This window comes from Lagenorhynchus albirostris, chromosome 10, assembly GCF_949774975.1.
Source record: "Lagenorhynchus albirostris chromosome 10, mLagAlb1.1, whole genome shotgun sequence".
Classification (NCBI taxonomy): Eukaryota; Metazoa; Chordata; class Mammalia; order Artiodactyla; family Delphinidae; genus Lagenorhynchus; species Lagenorhynchus albirostris.
Window position 1 is genome coordinate 53,510,779 of NC_083104.1, and position 13,811 is coordinate 53,524,589.

Here is a 13,811-nt window from a genome sequence, read left to right on the forward strand (position 1 = left end):
TCAGCACTCTGGATGCTGTGTTGTTTGATCTTCTAATACTTTGTATCGACTTACAAAATCAATAGAGACTTAGTTGGTATTTTATGACATATCTGTTCTTTCAGATGCTATGTGGGCCAAAAAATACATCCATGGAACATATTTTCCTCATATGCATTTTCCTTATGGTATATTCTGCTATGCTATCCGCTCAGTTTTATTTCAGTACCTAATTTGTATGAAGCAGTGATAGAGGAGAAAGAAAATCTATGAAAAATTGAATTTCCTAATATTTGTCCATGGCCTTATTTTTCAAGTTGATGGCACAACAAAAGAGAATTTTAGAAAGTAATTGTGGAACATACATATGATGACACTTTTTCCCAGAAGTGTTCAATACAATATGTCAGCTTAGCAGTTAATTGTTCTTTTATTGTTTCACCTGCGTTAGTCCAACCTCCCTGGCAAGAGTGGCTGCATGGTTTAGTGGAAAGAAAAGAGACATTGTAATCAATCATAGTTTAAATATCAGCTCTGCTCTTTGCCCTGCCAGCTATGTGACCTGCATAAAGTTAATTAAACTCTTGGATCCACATTTCCATATTTGTAGAATTGGGTGTAACACTTGCCTCATAAGGTGCTATGAAGATTCGTATAAAGACATGTAACATAAGTACCTAGTACAGTGTTTGTCTGGTCCACAGGCATTCAAAAACCAGTAGTCATTTGTTTTGATTTGGATTTTCCAGAAGCAGTCAAGGATTGGAGCATAAGTAGTACCTTTGGAAGGTGGTCCCAGGGAGGCCAACAGAGAATACCTTATAAAGCAAGTTATCACTGAGGTTAACTACAGCTTACTTCCACTGGGTAACTAGGAGTGTTAGTGAAGAATACACCTCTCAGAGTTATCCCATATGAAGGACAAGAGAGCTGGATGTTTACACATTAATTTTTATGGCTTGTTGATTGAGGGATGCTGATATGGGTATTAATTTTTCAGAGCTTCTGATTTGCTGTGTAAGTGGGCAGATTAGAAAGGCCACAGGCAAAGAGATGAAAGTGCTAGCACTTGGAAATCAGGTAGCTTGCACATGAATGAGACACCCAAAGAACCACCTTATCCAACTTTTGTTGACTATGATTACATTTCCTTATTGAAGACCTTTTTTGTTTTCCTAGATCCCTATACCGTGGTGGGCAGAAGCCACTTCATACCAGCTCATGAGTGTCAGATATTCAGAAATGTTGTAAGCCAATTTGTAAACTATTGGTACCTTGAAATTAGCTTGATGGGAATACCATAACATTGAAATAGATCTATCAGGATCTATTTTTCTTCAGAAACAATTTTAGCAGCACACCACTGTTCCCATCCCTTTTCTCCCAGTAGATGGAGAATAGGAATTACATGTATAGGCTTGGGAATCAGATAAATCTGAGGTAAAATCTGAGCTCTGACATATTTTAGCTGTGAAGTCATGGGAAAGTGTCCTAACTTCTCTGAGCCTCAGTGTCCTTGTCTGTAAAATGGGGATGTCTATAACTTGTACAGCTGTGATGAAGATTAAATGCAGTAACAGGTTGTATGTAAGATGCATTGTGGAATAAGGACTTTATTATTGGAATTAAACCTTACACAAATGTAGGAGGAGCCATGAAAGGAAAATTCCACAAGTGGAAGTTGGAAGTCACAGAAAAGTCACTAACCAGCCTTCCTGAAGCACCGTCAAGAATGGACAGGTTAGAGTTTGTGTGGGAATCCATGAATTCTGGCATACACAGTTGCCAAAGTGTGACTGTCAAAGGAGCTGGAGGAAGAAAGTTGTTTCTCTGTGTAGTTGCCATCTCGGGGGAACCAGAACCAAGCATCCAGATAAGAGAAGAAGAGAGTGAGGCCAAGCTCACTGCTGCATGTCTGCGACTACCCATCATTGTATGCGACCTCAAAGAATATCACAGAGACTGGGATGTTTCTTCGCTTCTGCCAGATTGCAGAGCCAAGAGCCACAAAGAATAATGGGTTAGGAAACCATCCCAGAGGGCAGAATCAGACCACATTCAATATATGCAATATACGCCTTGCTAGATTTCAGAACTGCTATGGGTCAGTGCCTGGACCTGGGCCTTTCATTCTTTCCTGGGTGTGTCTGTGGCAGTTATCCTGTTCTTCTCACTGTTTGTGTGTGGTGTCTGATAACTTGTGTTTTTGTTTATGGGTCCCTGGATCAAGAGCAGCTGCAATTTAACAGCCTTGTCTGTCTGTAGACTTGATACAACTCATGAGATCCCAGAATTGAAGTCTGTTTCTATAATGAGATAAGATTTGGGTTGGTCCTGGGATGGAAATGAGCGTATTTTGTAGATGGGAGGAATGTGAATAATTTGTGGTCAGGGGGTAGGCTCTGATGGATTGCAAAGATGGCTTCAAATTCCTTTCTTCCTAGAATGCATACACTTGGCAATGTGATGTTGCCTTCTGTCACCAAGAGGTGAGCTTTTTCCTGTATCTTTGAGTACAATTTTCCTCGTGACTTGCTTTCACCAACAGAGTGTGTCAAAAGTAACAAAAGAAAAAAAAAGTTGTGTGACATCCAATCTGAGATCTCAAGAAGCTTGTCAGCTTTTTCCTTCACTGTTTTCAGACCTGCCATCACCTTCTGAGGAAGACCCAACAAATCTCTTGGATAATGAAAGCCCACAAGGAGAGAGAGGTCCAGCTATCTCAGTCTTCCCAGCTGTGAACTCGGCTCCAAGCCAACATACAAGTTGCTGCAGGTGTGTGAGTTAGCACAGGGAAGACCAGAAAAACTACCCAGACCTAGCCAAGCCACAGGATCACAGGAAATAATACATCCTTGTTGACTTAATCCACTAAGTTTTGGGGTCATTTGTTACACAACTATAGATAACTTACACACCCTCCCAATAAATTATTTTTCTGCTTAACTTAACCAGAGTGGGTTTTAGTTGTTTGTATCTTCACAGGGTTGTTGTGTAGGATAAAGGTGCTACTGTTTGTAAAGGACTTATCAAAACCTGGCACATAGAAGGGCTGAATAAATAGTAGCTATTATTATGTGAAATAGGTTCTAAATACTTCTGAGAGGTGTAGTGTGGACAGCCCTTAGAGGATCCAATAGACTTACAGAAGGGGATACGTAAACATCAGTCTGTGTGCCACTGAATCACAGTTCTCTCAAATTCAAAATGAGGACATTTCCCAAATTATCTGTAAGTGCTTTTCAAACTCTAAGATCCCATGATCCTACACAAAATTGGCCAAAACCCCACCTTGGCACATATTCTAGATGGCTCTAAACTCATGCCTCATTGGGTCTCAGCTGTAGACTAGCCCAGACCAATGCCTTTATGGTCTTTTATGCAGTGTTCTGTGAGTGCCTCACTTATCAACATAAGAGTAGCAATGAGATGTGTGGGCATCCCCCAGAGGTGCCACGTTTGCCATTTCAGGGGCACCATCTGTAATGCAGTTTATGTGACTGTGTTGGCTCCCAGGTAGGTTAAAATTTTGGAATATTTGCTCTGATTTTATATGGAGGTGAGGCTGAGTCTGTGTAGCATAAAGGATGAGGAGAAAGATGCTGGTGGTTGCCTCACCCTCTTCTCTACTGAGCAATTCATCTCTGAACCCAAATTTGCCTACCCCATTTAGCAATGCATTTGCCCTGCAAGTAAGAGTCCTCCCTCCTTAGAAGGCAGTTTAGACCATCTATTTTCACTTAAAGATGCTTCTTGGAGAGGTCTTATTGCCATCCCAAGCAGCTTCTCAGTATATTCTTTCCAGTCTCATGTAATACACTCCATAAAGAGGTTTTGGTAAGTGATGTTCTCTGCATTTGAGGGTGGCCACGTGTGAATGTCATAGCATGGGTGTTGAAATACTGAGCTGAGAGTAATTGCCCACTACTGACCTAGAAGATGACCTTCCAAAAGCCTAGGCTAGGAGGCAGTACCCTGGGCACAAATGAGCATTACATCAGAGTTAATCAATGGATAATGTAAGTGAGGTACCCATTTATAGCATGTATTTAAATTTTCACTTAAATTGCAGGTTAAGTGGAATCATTTAAAATCCTGCAGTCAACACTTGAGCAAATTGGTTTTAAAACTATATATTACATTGCAGCACATTGCAATTTAATACATAGTTCCCAGATAATTGCTTATTGCTTTAGGAGTATAAAATATGTGTCCAAATAGTTTAGAGTGGTTGATAAGACATGAGAAACAATATCTCTTTATTCACCTTTTTTTGGAAAAAGGTAGAATATAGTCATTACAAATATGATATCCAAACTCAGGCTGCCTGGCTTTGAATTCTGGCTCTGTCACTTATAATTCTCTTCATCTCTCTGGCCTCAGTTTTCCTACCTGTAAAATTGAGTTAATGAAGATAATTATTATAAGAATTAAATGAAGTAACACATATAAGGTACCTAGCTCAGTACCTGATCCATTGCAAGTATCCAATAAATGTTAGCTATTGTTATTTTCTAAATGCAAGTATATTCTTGTTCCCTTTCTGCCATACTACTACTAGAAGAGCTGCTAGAAAAGATAAAATCACACAGGTGGCTGGAATTGTATTTCTTTTTGGCAGGGCTGTCTAGACTCTTTTTTGCTAAGACAGTGCTCTACCCACTGGCCACAAACATCCTGACTTGTACATAAGTGGAATATTTTAAAAAAGAGAAAAAATGCAATATTTATTTTTTGACAGGAACTGGATGACCTCTAAGTTTTGCAGAACAATTAAAATAGGTGGGAAACTCTGAAGGTACAGAGAATATACTTATTAAGCTGTGTGTCGTTGTCTTTAACTTTCCTTAGTTGGGAATTTCTACAGAAGTCAAGTTTTTCAGAATATTAGTTATGGTTTTCTGTTTTCACAGAACACAGAAAGACTCTTGCTCACTAGAAGAGGGAGTTGACTGGAAGGATTTGGGAGAACTCACAGAATTGGAGAGAGAGCTAAATAATGAGGCCTTGGAAAAGACAGGAGCCAAGGCAACTCTGGAGATCTGGAATACTTGAAACTTGGAGATAGCGTGAAAGGGGAAAACCTTAACTGACGGTGCTGCCCAGACTGTGTCCTGAGGGGAAGAGTGGTTCCAGTTGGGATGCCGATTAGGCCAAAAATTCCCCAAGCAAACAAGCAAACTCAAAATGGACGTTCTCCCTACTCATCCTCAAATCTCAGAAAACACAGGAGTCACTGATAAAGCAACAAGGCAAATGTAATGTTTCACAACTATATGTAGGCAAGAAACTAGATGAAGAGTCAAAGAGGGTACAGAGCCAAGATGGCAGAGGGGGAAGTGCCAGCAGAAATGGTGACGCTGGGGGGCAGTGGCCAGTGAAGGAGGGGGCAGACATGGTGAGAGCAGCTTCTGGGGAGCACGGTGCTGATAAGCGAGATGAAAGGACACCATGCATAGCCACGTTCTCCAGCCTGGGCTGGAATTTACTATATGTGTATGCCAGTCCAGTTTTCTCATAGAGCCTGACTGCATCCACGTCCCTGTAAGCTGAAGTAGTACCCATCGGTTCATAAGGTGTAGAGGGGGGATGATGGCTGAGGGTGGTTTCACGGGCTGGCCATCAATATGACAAGCTAAGACTTACAATACCAGCATGTAGATCCCGTCAAGTAATGTTTACTCAAGCCATAGGAGTAGGTGTCTCGGGGAATCCTACTCTCCTGAAAACATCAGAAGGTTACCCAATTTTTGGCCTGCTGCCCAGTGAAAGGAAAACATTTTTGAAATTAAAAATAAATAATAGGGTATATGGTGACCGTGCACTTATTGGCCATTGGCAGGGCACTGACAGCTATGTTAAGGAGCTCCTTAGAGACTCCCTTCTAAGAAGCTTGTCCTCTCAGAGAACGGATGGTGTTGATGGACCCAGCTCTTTTGTTAAAGGGCATGCCTTGGTGTTTCCACAGAATCGGAGTCCTTTGACTGACATCCCAGATGCTAACACAACAGGGTCTCATAAAATAAAACCCAGGGTAATGGGAACATGTTCTGAAATGTTCTGTGTTCATCCATGCTTTGCAAGAGAGGAGCTGATGTATGGATACACAAAATTACCTTTTCCTATCTTATTCTGTCACCTTTCATCCAAAGATCATTTTAGAACATAGACTTACTGGAGGATAGAAAACTGTACTATCCATGTACAGTTGTAGGGCTCATTAGAAAGACACGGGATTCCTGACTTCAAGTTTGCACTAATAATATTGTAGGCGAGAAGTCAAAATAAATATAACCCCCCATCCTGTCTATTATCTAGTCCATGTCCTCCCTCTCCCTGGCCTGGATTATTGCCATCATGTCTCCCCAACTTGAACTCTTGATTTCCCACCTAAACTCGACACTGGTACCCACTTCATCTTTCTAAAGCACTCCTCTTATCCCATCAGAAGTTCTCAATGGCTCCCTATTGCCTACCAAGTAACATACGCATTCCTCAGTCTCCAGTGAGGTTCCTGCAAGATTGGTGCCCATGTCACCTCTCAGCAGTCAGTCACTTCTGCCATTTACAGACCCTGCCCCTTGGACAAACAGAAGTACTTGAGGTTTCCTGGACACAGACACACACACACACACACACACACACATTTTTTTGCCTAGTTCAGTTTCCTTTTTGGTTATGAATGTCCTTGCCATAATCTTTGTTTCTACCCCATCATAACGAATTTCTACAAATCAGTCAAAAATCTTGATTCTCCATCCCCACCTTACCACACATTGACCCGACTGCCCTTTTCCAGTGGTCCCTGTATCAGCATAAGGCCCTGTCATCTAAGAGTCTTTTGTTTTCTTGACCCCCTGCACCCACTTCATCAGCAAGTCCTCTTGGCTTTACCACCAAAATTTCCCAATTGCAATGCTTTTCCTACGTCTTCTGGATCAAAGCCACCATTCTCTGTTGCCCAGACTTCTGTAGTAGCCTCCTAAGCAATCTCCCTGTTTCCACACCTGCACTCAGACAGTCCATCCTCTACAAGGTACCAGAGAAATCTGTTAGAAATGTAAACCAGATCATGTTACTCCTTTGTTTAAAATCTTTAAGTGGCTACCTGTTGCTTTTAGAATAAAACACCTTACCTAACCTGCTACCCGTCTGTCTTTCCAAAGCTCACTCTATTCCTCCTTCCCCTCGTCCTCACACTGGGCTACACTGATGTCTTTCTATTCCTTTAGAAGGACAATTTATAGATTATTTGCATTTTTTGTTCCTTCTTTCTGGACTATTCTCTTTTCATGTCTTTTTACATCTGAAACCTTCTCCTCATTTGCATCTCAATCCAAATGTTTCTTCTTCAGAAATACTTTCCCCTGATCAGATCTGAAATACCTCCTTATTTTCATCCTATCAAGTCATTCAGGTAATTTCCTTCAGAACATTTATTAGAGTCTGCAGTTATTTTAATTATTTATCTGTTTGCCTTTTTATTAACTATGTCTCCCATCCATCCCAAGTAAATGTAAATTTGTGTCTTCTTGTTCATGGCTTGGCTTCCAATGCCTCACACAGTGTTCTGAACATAACAGGCACTAAGTAAGTATTTGCTGAATGGTTGAATGAAGGACCATCTTAAATATCATCTAAGAGGACTTTCTGCTTCTTACAGTCAGAAGCCCTCCTCTGGAATTTCAGTGTGTGCTTTGTCTGACCTCAAGTATCATGCTTTATACCTTCTGGATGGGATTCTAGGTATTCATAAATGTGTCTAATTTTCCTTATTGGACTTTGAAGTCACTGTCTGTGTGTCTGATCCATCTTTGAGTCTCCCACAGTGCCTACCCCAGTGTCTTATGCATAGCAGGTATTCAGTAAATATTTTGGGAAGTATAAATGAAAGAAGTATTAACTCACTGTATATTTCAACTAAAGAGAGTTTAACCCCCAAAATGAGACTGAGTGATTTAAATTTTGTTTTTTTCTTTTCTTTTTTTTTTTTTTTTTTTTTTTTGCCTTTGGGTGCCCATCTCTAGCTGACTAAAGTTGTGAGCATAGTTTTGCCGTTTTCTCCTGTGACTTCATATTTGGGGGCTGTACTGTGGACATGGTTTGGTCTCTAAGTCAGGTCTATGATTCTACCAATCACAGAGCTAGATTCAGAGACTCAGTCCCTGTACTTGTTGCTACTACCCACACCTTCAGAGCTTCTGTGGCCACTGCTTTGTATTATTGTTATTTCTTAATATTTGTTTATTTCCTATAACCTTCTTCCTTGTAGACTGCTCGTAGTTACCCTGGCATTGGTGTGTTGTTTCTAAGACAACAAAAATGACTTAAAATGGTTGTGAAATTCAAAAGGGATGCAAACAATGTATAAGTCTTACAGGACCAGGTACATTGACTAAATTAGGTGTGCACTTTTTTGAGCTTAAAAGAGACACCTGACTTGGAAAACTCCAGAACAGAGGAATGTCTCTTCAACTTTTGTTCAGCTCTATTTTTCTTCTCCCTGGCCCCCTGGATATTGTCTTTCAAGACTTTTAGCAACTTGAGAGCAGAGATTCTGTGTTTTTTAATTTCTGTATTCCCAGGCACCAGGCTGGTGCTTGGTACACGGTAGGCCCATATTAATTTATTAATTAATACTATCCTCTTTTCCCAGGTTTTGCTTCTCATTCCTGTCTTGGACTGGCCTACTGGGCTTTCCAGATCCTGACCCTCAGCTCTCCCTGGGGCCCCAATGTCTTTGGCACAAGTTTTCTGAAGAGTTCCTTGGCCTCCCCACCAGATGCCTGGATTCACTTTTGATCCATTGTTCCTCTTTCCATCCTTTGGAAGCAAGAGTTATTTTCCTAGTGCTGTTTTGCTCTTAACAATTAAAGAATCTCATATGGGAAGCTTGGCTCTTATTGGCAGACCTTCTGACAAAGACCTAAGGCTATTGATTCTAAACTTTACCTGGGCCAACAGTGTACTGTGGGTGCTGGAAGAGTTCATGTAGACTTAGCCACAGTAAAGGTCCCCATACTCTGTGTCCTGTACTCTACTCGTGGCAGTTGGCTCTGCAGCTTGCACGTACGGCCACATTCAACCCTCCCAATGACTCAGTGCAATAGGCATGGCTATTTTCTCTGTTGGCCAGATAAGAAATCTGGATCACATGGAAGTTAAGTGATATGGGTAAGATCACAGCAACATGGTTAGAATTGGGGCCAGGATCTGCCTGGTTTCAAAGCTTAAGCTTTGGAATCAACTAGGATGCTAATAGAAGCCTTACTAATGGAATCATGAAGACCAGAGAAGGGGAAATACCAATTCACTGTATTTTGAGTTGGTGAGACCACACCTGGGGTATGCCTCATTTTGTAAGATAGAAATAAACTGACCCAGACTAACAACCATGGTCTCTCAGATCCATGGAAGAAACTGGAACAGTTTTAACTGGCAAAATAAGAGATTTAGATGAGAGTTGGTAAAGGTCTTCATGTGTTTGGATTAGAGTCCCGTGGAAGAGAAATTAGACTTGCTTTGTCTACCCAACTAGTGTAAAAGCCTGAAGAAATGACACAAATGCATATTGAGTCACTGTAGGAGAAGTTTTGTGACCACTCACAGCTGTTTGTCATGGACTTGCTACTTTAAGATGAGGTTTTAAAATTATAACTTTGTAATGAGGTTTTAAAATTATTATTATTATTTCTTACTGCAGATATTTAAAGAGAAGACAGGTCTTCCAATTCAGAAGCCTTCTCTGATACCTCAGCTTCTCCTATAACCCTAAGCCTTAACCCTAAGTGTCTACATTGCTTACATTCAAAACATTTTATTGGTATCCTTCTCATGGCACTTGACACCCTTTATCTTCTATTGCATTATTCAAACTCTGAGGCTCTCAATTACCGAGGACAGGCACCGAGTCTAATTCATCATGCTGTCATTACTAACTCTCTAACACTGCCTTGCAAACTGTAGATGCCCATAGAGCAGTATCTCATTGCTCCTTTGTAGAACTTCAATATATTATATTATTTACCCCAGTTTCACTACTTACCAGCTCTGTGACCCTGGGCAAGCCAATTAAACCCTCTGTGTCTCAGCTTCCTCAACTATAAAACTGAGTAACTAACTGGAAATTTTGTGACAACTAAATTTGCTAAATCTATAAAATTTTTAGAACAGAGCCTACCCCACATGTCTTTTATTCTTGTAAATTTCCAGCACCTAACTCCCCAAAGAGACTTTGAGATCCTCAAGGAGATGATCCAATTCCTGTCTTTAGCCCCCACCTGCTGTGTGGCACATGGTAGGTGAGTAACACGTTTGTTGAAATGAAAAACATAATTATTAAAGGATAAGAAGGAAGCCAGGCAAACGAAGATGTTAAGATTCTGGAAGCATCTTAGAGGTCAACCAGAACAGTGGTCCCTAAACCCACCTGCAATGTTAGTATATTTCAGTACTGTTAGTGTAAGTGAGAGTGCAGCCAGCCCAGCACTTTCCTCGGGTTATCTCCTATTTTATAGATGAGGAAACTGAAGCACAGAGAGGATATACTATTCCAGGATCAAAGAACCTGAGAGACTAGAACTCAGCTCTCCTGTTGTATCAGCCACTGGGTTGGGGAGGGGATTTGGGGGACTGTATGAAAGGGTTAGATAAGATGACCTCCAGGATAACAATACATTCAGCCAGTCCTCAGAGAGTTGCTGAGTGCCTACGAATGCCAACGGCTGAACGGTTTTCTGGAATGTCCAGAAAATTGAGACATGGATCCCTTCTGTAGGCGTTTACAATCTGGTGCAAGAAATAAAACCTCTACACAGATAACCACGGTGCAAGGTGGGAAGTCTGGACAGCTGCCCACCCCATGTGGGCTGAACTGCTTGGCTGTTGCCAGAAGTTCAACTCTCTTCATAAGGACAGTCCCTTCCCACTGAGCCTTCGTCTTCCCATTCTTCCAGGGGATAACTCACCAGCCACTTTAGAGTTCATTACCCTGAGCATCTGATTACTCTGAGATCTCCCTTTCTACTGTCATTGCTTACTGTCACATGTAATTTACTCCTGTTTGTTTATGTATTTAATAAATAGTCTTGGGCTTCCCTGGTGGCACAGTGGTTGGGATTCCGCCTGCCGATGCCGGGGGCGCGGGTTCGTGCCCAGGTCCGGGAGGATCCCACGTGCTGCGGAGCAGCCAGGCCCGTGAGCCATGGCCGCTGGGCCTGCACGTCTGGAGCCTGTGCTCCGCGGCGGGGGTGTGGGTGGGGCCGCGTCAGTGAGAGGCCCGCATACCGCGAAAAAAAAATAAAAGAAATAAATAAATAGTCTTGACTGCCTACTACTATTAACTTACACTTACTGAGTTAGCTAATATTTCTAACATTTATTGAGTGCCCACTACACACCAGGCATTGTTTTAGGTCTTCGTCTGTATTAATTCATTTACTCCTATGTCAATGAAAGAGGCCATGACTGAATCTCTGAAACAATATTTGAAGCTGAATTTATTGTTTGTTCAGCAAGGCAGAGCTGGGCATCTCTTTAAACAAAACAGAAGTTGAGCTTATATAGATAAGGGTTTGGAAAGTATGGAGTTGAGGAATTGGTGGAAATTCAGAAGTTGGAGTGTTTCAGGATTGACTGGCTTCCACGCTTGGAATTGCGGTTCCTGGAATGAGATTTGTTATGGACTGACTTTCAGAAGTCATATGACTACAAAAAAGGGAAGGAGGGAAAAGAGAGAGTAGGAGTGGCCTTGGTGAAAAGAACAGCTCAGGGAAGAAAGTGAGAGCCTCTCACCAACTGTTTCTTTTGATAACCCAGACTGCAAACTCAGTTTTGCCTTGTTGACCCTGTTCTCCAGGTCCTTCTTGCAGCCCCTGCTGCCCCTTCTCTAGCCCATGAATGGAGTTCCATGTCTGCCCTATTCCAGCGAAGGTGTTTCCTCCTCGGTTAGGGCTGGCAACCTGCGATGGCACCTCAGAGGAAGGGACATGATCACTGAATGGTGGAGGGAACCAGGGTCCCGGGCTTTTTAAGTTTAATAGCCAACAAATGTTTATGGAACTCCTACAAACTGCCAGGCACATTCTGGGTGCTGTGGAACAGACACAAGCTCATGTTCCCATAGAGCAAAACCTCTGTTGCAGAGACAATATTTAAACAAGTAAATTAATAAGAATTGTATGTCACTGCTCTTGAGTCAAATAAAGCAGAGAAAGAAGGTGGGGGAGGGGAGTGGTGCAGTGTGAAATGGGGTCGTCGGGGACACCTCGCTGAGAAGCTGGTGTTTAAGAAAAGAGTCGAGGAAGAGTGAAGAGGAGAAGGTGGGTGAAACATGGTGAGCTTTGAGGGCAGGAATAAGAGATGAGGTTTGAGTTCCAAGAGATAATGGGGGAGGAGTTCATTTAAAGCCTTAGAGGTCATTATTAGGACTTTGACTTTTAATTTGTTGAGATAAGGGGTCATTGAATGGTTTGAATAGAGGAGTCATCATGTGATGTGCCATCTTTTCAAAGACACATAGGAGCTACTATGTTGAGAATTGTCTACACGGTACATAGGGCAGGGTGGCAGCCGAGGGTTAGTTGAAAGGCTAACCCAAGCGTTTGATGGTGATAAGGGAGCGGGGAATGAAGAGCAGACAGATTCTGGGTATATTCTTCATGGAACACTCCTCCCATTGAACAATTTCATTATTTACCGCTATCAACTCTAGCAGTTAGATGGGAGGTCCTGGGTGTGCATCCCCAGAAGATCACAGCTTGACTGACTGTTCAATCTCCGGAGGGTCTTTTCCAGTTGGGCAAATGTAGTGGGGAAGGAGCGACATGATCACATCTGGTAATAGAAATAAAACATATCTATCAAGAAAAGACGCATACTTTATACCCAATTCTATTTAGTTTTTTTAAAGTAGTATTTTCTCCTATATAATTGTTTGAATTATAGGCGATTTCTGTAATTGATGGCTGTGGAGAAACAGACAATTTTAATTTCAATTTCTCTGCTATTCTGGTTTCAAGTGGGTGTTTGACATTTGTGTGTGTGTGTGTGTTAGAGAGAGAGAGAGAGAGAGAGAGAGAGGGAAACTCTGAGAGGCCTACAGAGTGGTTGCTATTCCCTGGGCAATAAAAACCTGAAATCCTACTAATGAGGTTAGAAAAAAATTGAACTTTTTCCATGTGCTTAATAATAGCACTGCCCACTTACATAACCAGGGTTCCCTGAATAATTGCCCTCTTTTCCAATTTATTTTTACGACCTAAAATTTGGGGGGAGGAAAGTGCCTTTAGGTGTAGAGCATTTCCATCCAAAAGCTCAACTCCAGGGCTTCACCATTTGTCCTAAACCAAGTCAAATACATCTTTTCAAGTGAAACATAAGTGAAAGTGAAGGATGGAACTGAAATTCATCGTGGGAGCTCTGAATGGTTTACCCTTGGGTGTGAGGATAAAAGATCGATCCTTTGCTACAGATTCTGTCTTTCTCAAATTGGGGAATCTTCTGGTGACATTTTTATCTGTCTTCGTGGACACCATTTGAGTTTGCCAGTCATAGAATTAAAGGGTTTAGGAAACCACGGAATTGTACCAAACATTTAACTGCGAGGAGAAGATGGGCTCCAGGGTATAATAACTGTTAATACAGTTAGAACCCTCAATAAGTATAAAAATGTTTGAAATACAGACCATCAGCATATTTAAGGTGTATTTACAAAGAATAAGTGAGGTGCTGTGCTAGCTGAGGTGCTGAAAAATACTTTTAAAAATTGTTTCTGTAAATTTCCACAACTCAGTGAACATATACATTATAAGGAGGAAAGGGATAGTGATCAG

At 41.6% G+C, this 13,811-nt stretch overlaps 1 protein-coding gene across 2 annotated transcripts in view; it reads left to right on the plus strand.

The window, feature by feature from the left end:
• The window catches only part of GADL1 (glutamate decarboxylase like 1), a 190,073-nt gene that overhangs the window by 25,887 nt on the left and 150,375 nt on the right, over nucleotides 1-13,811 (plus strand). The window lies entirely within an intron of this gene.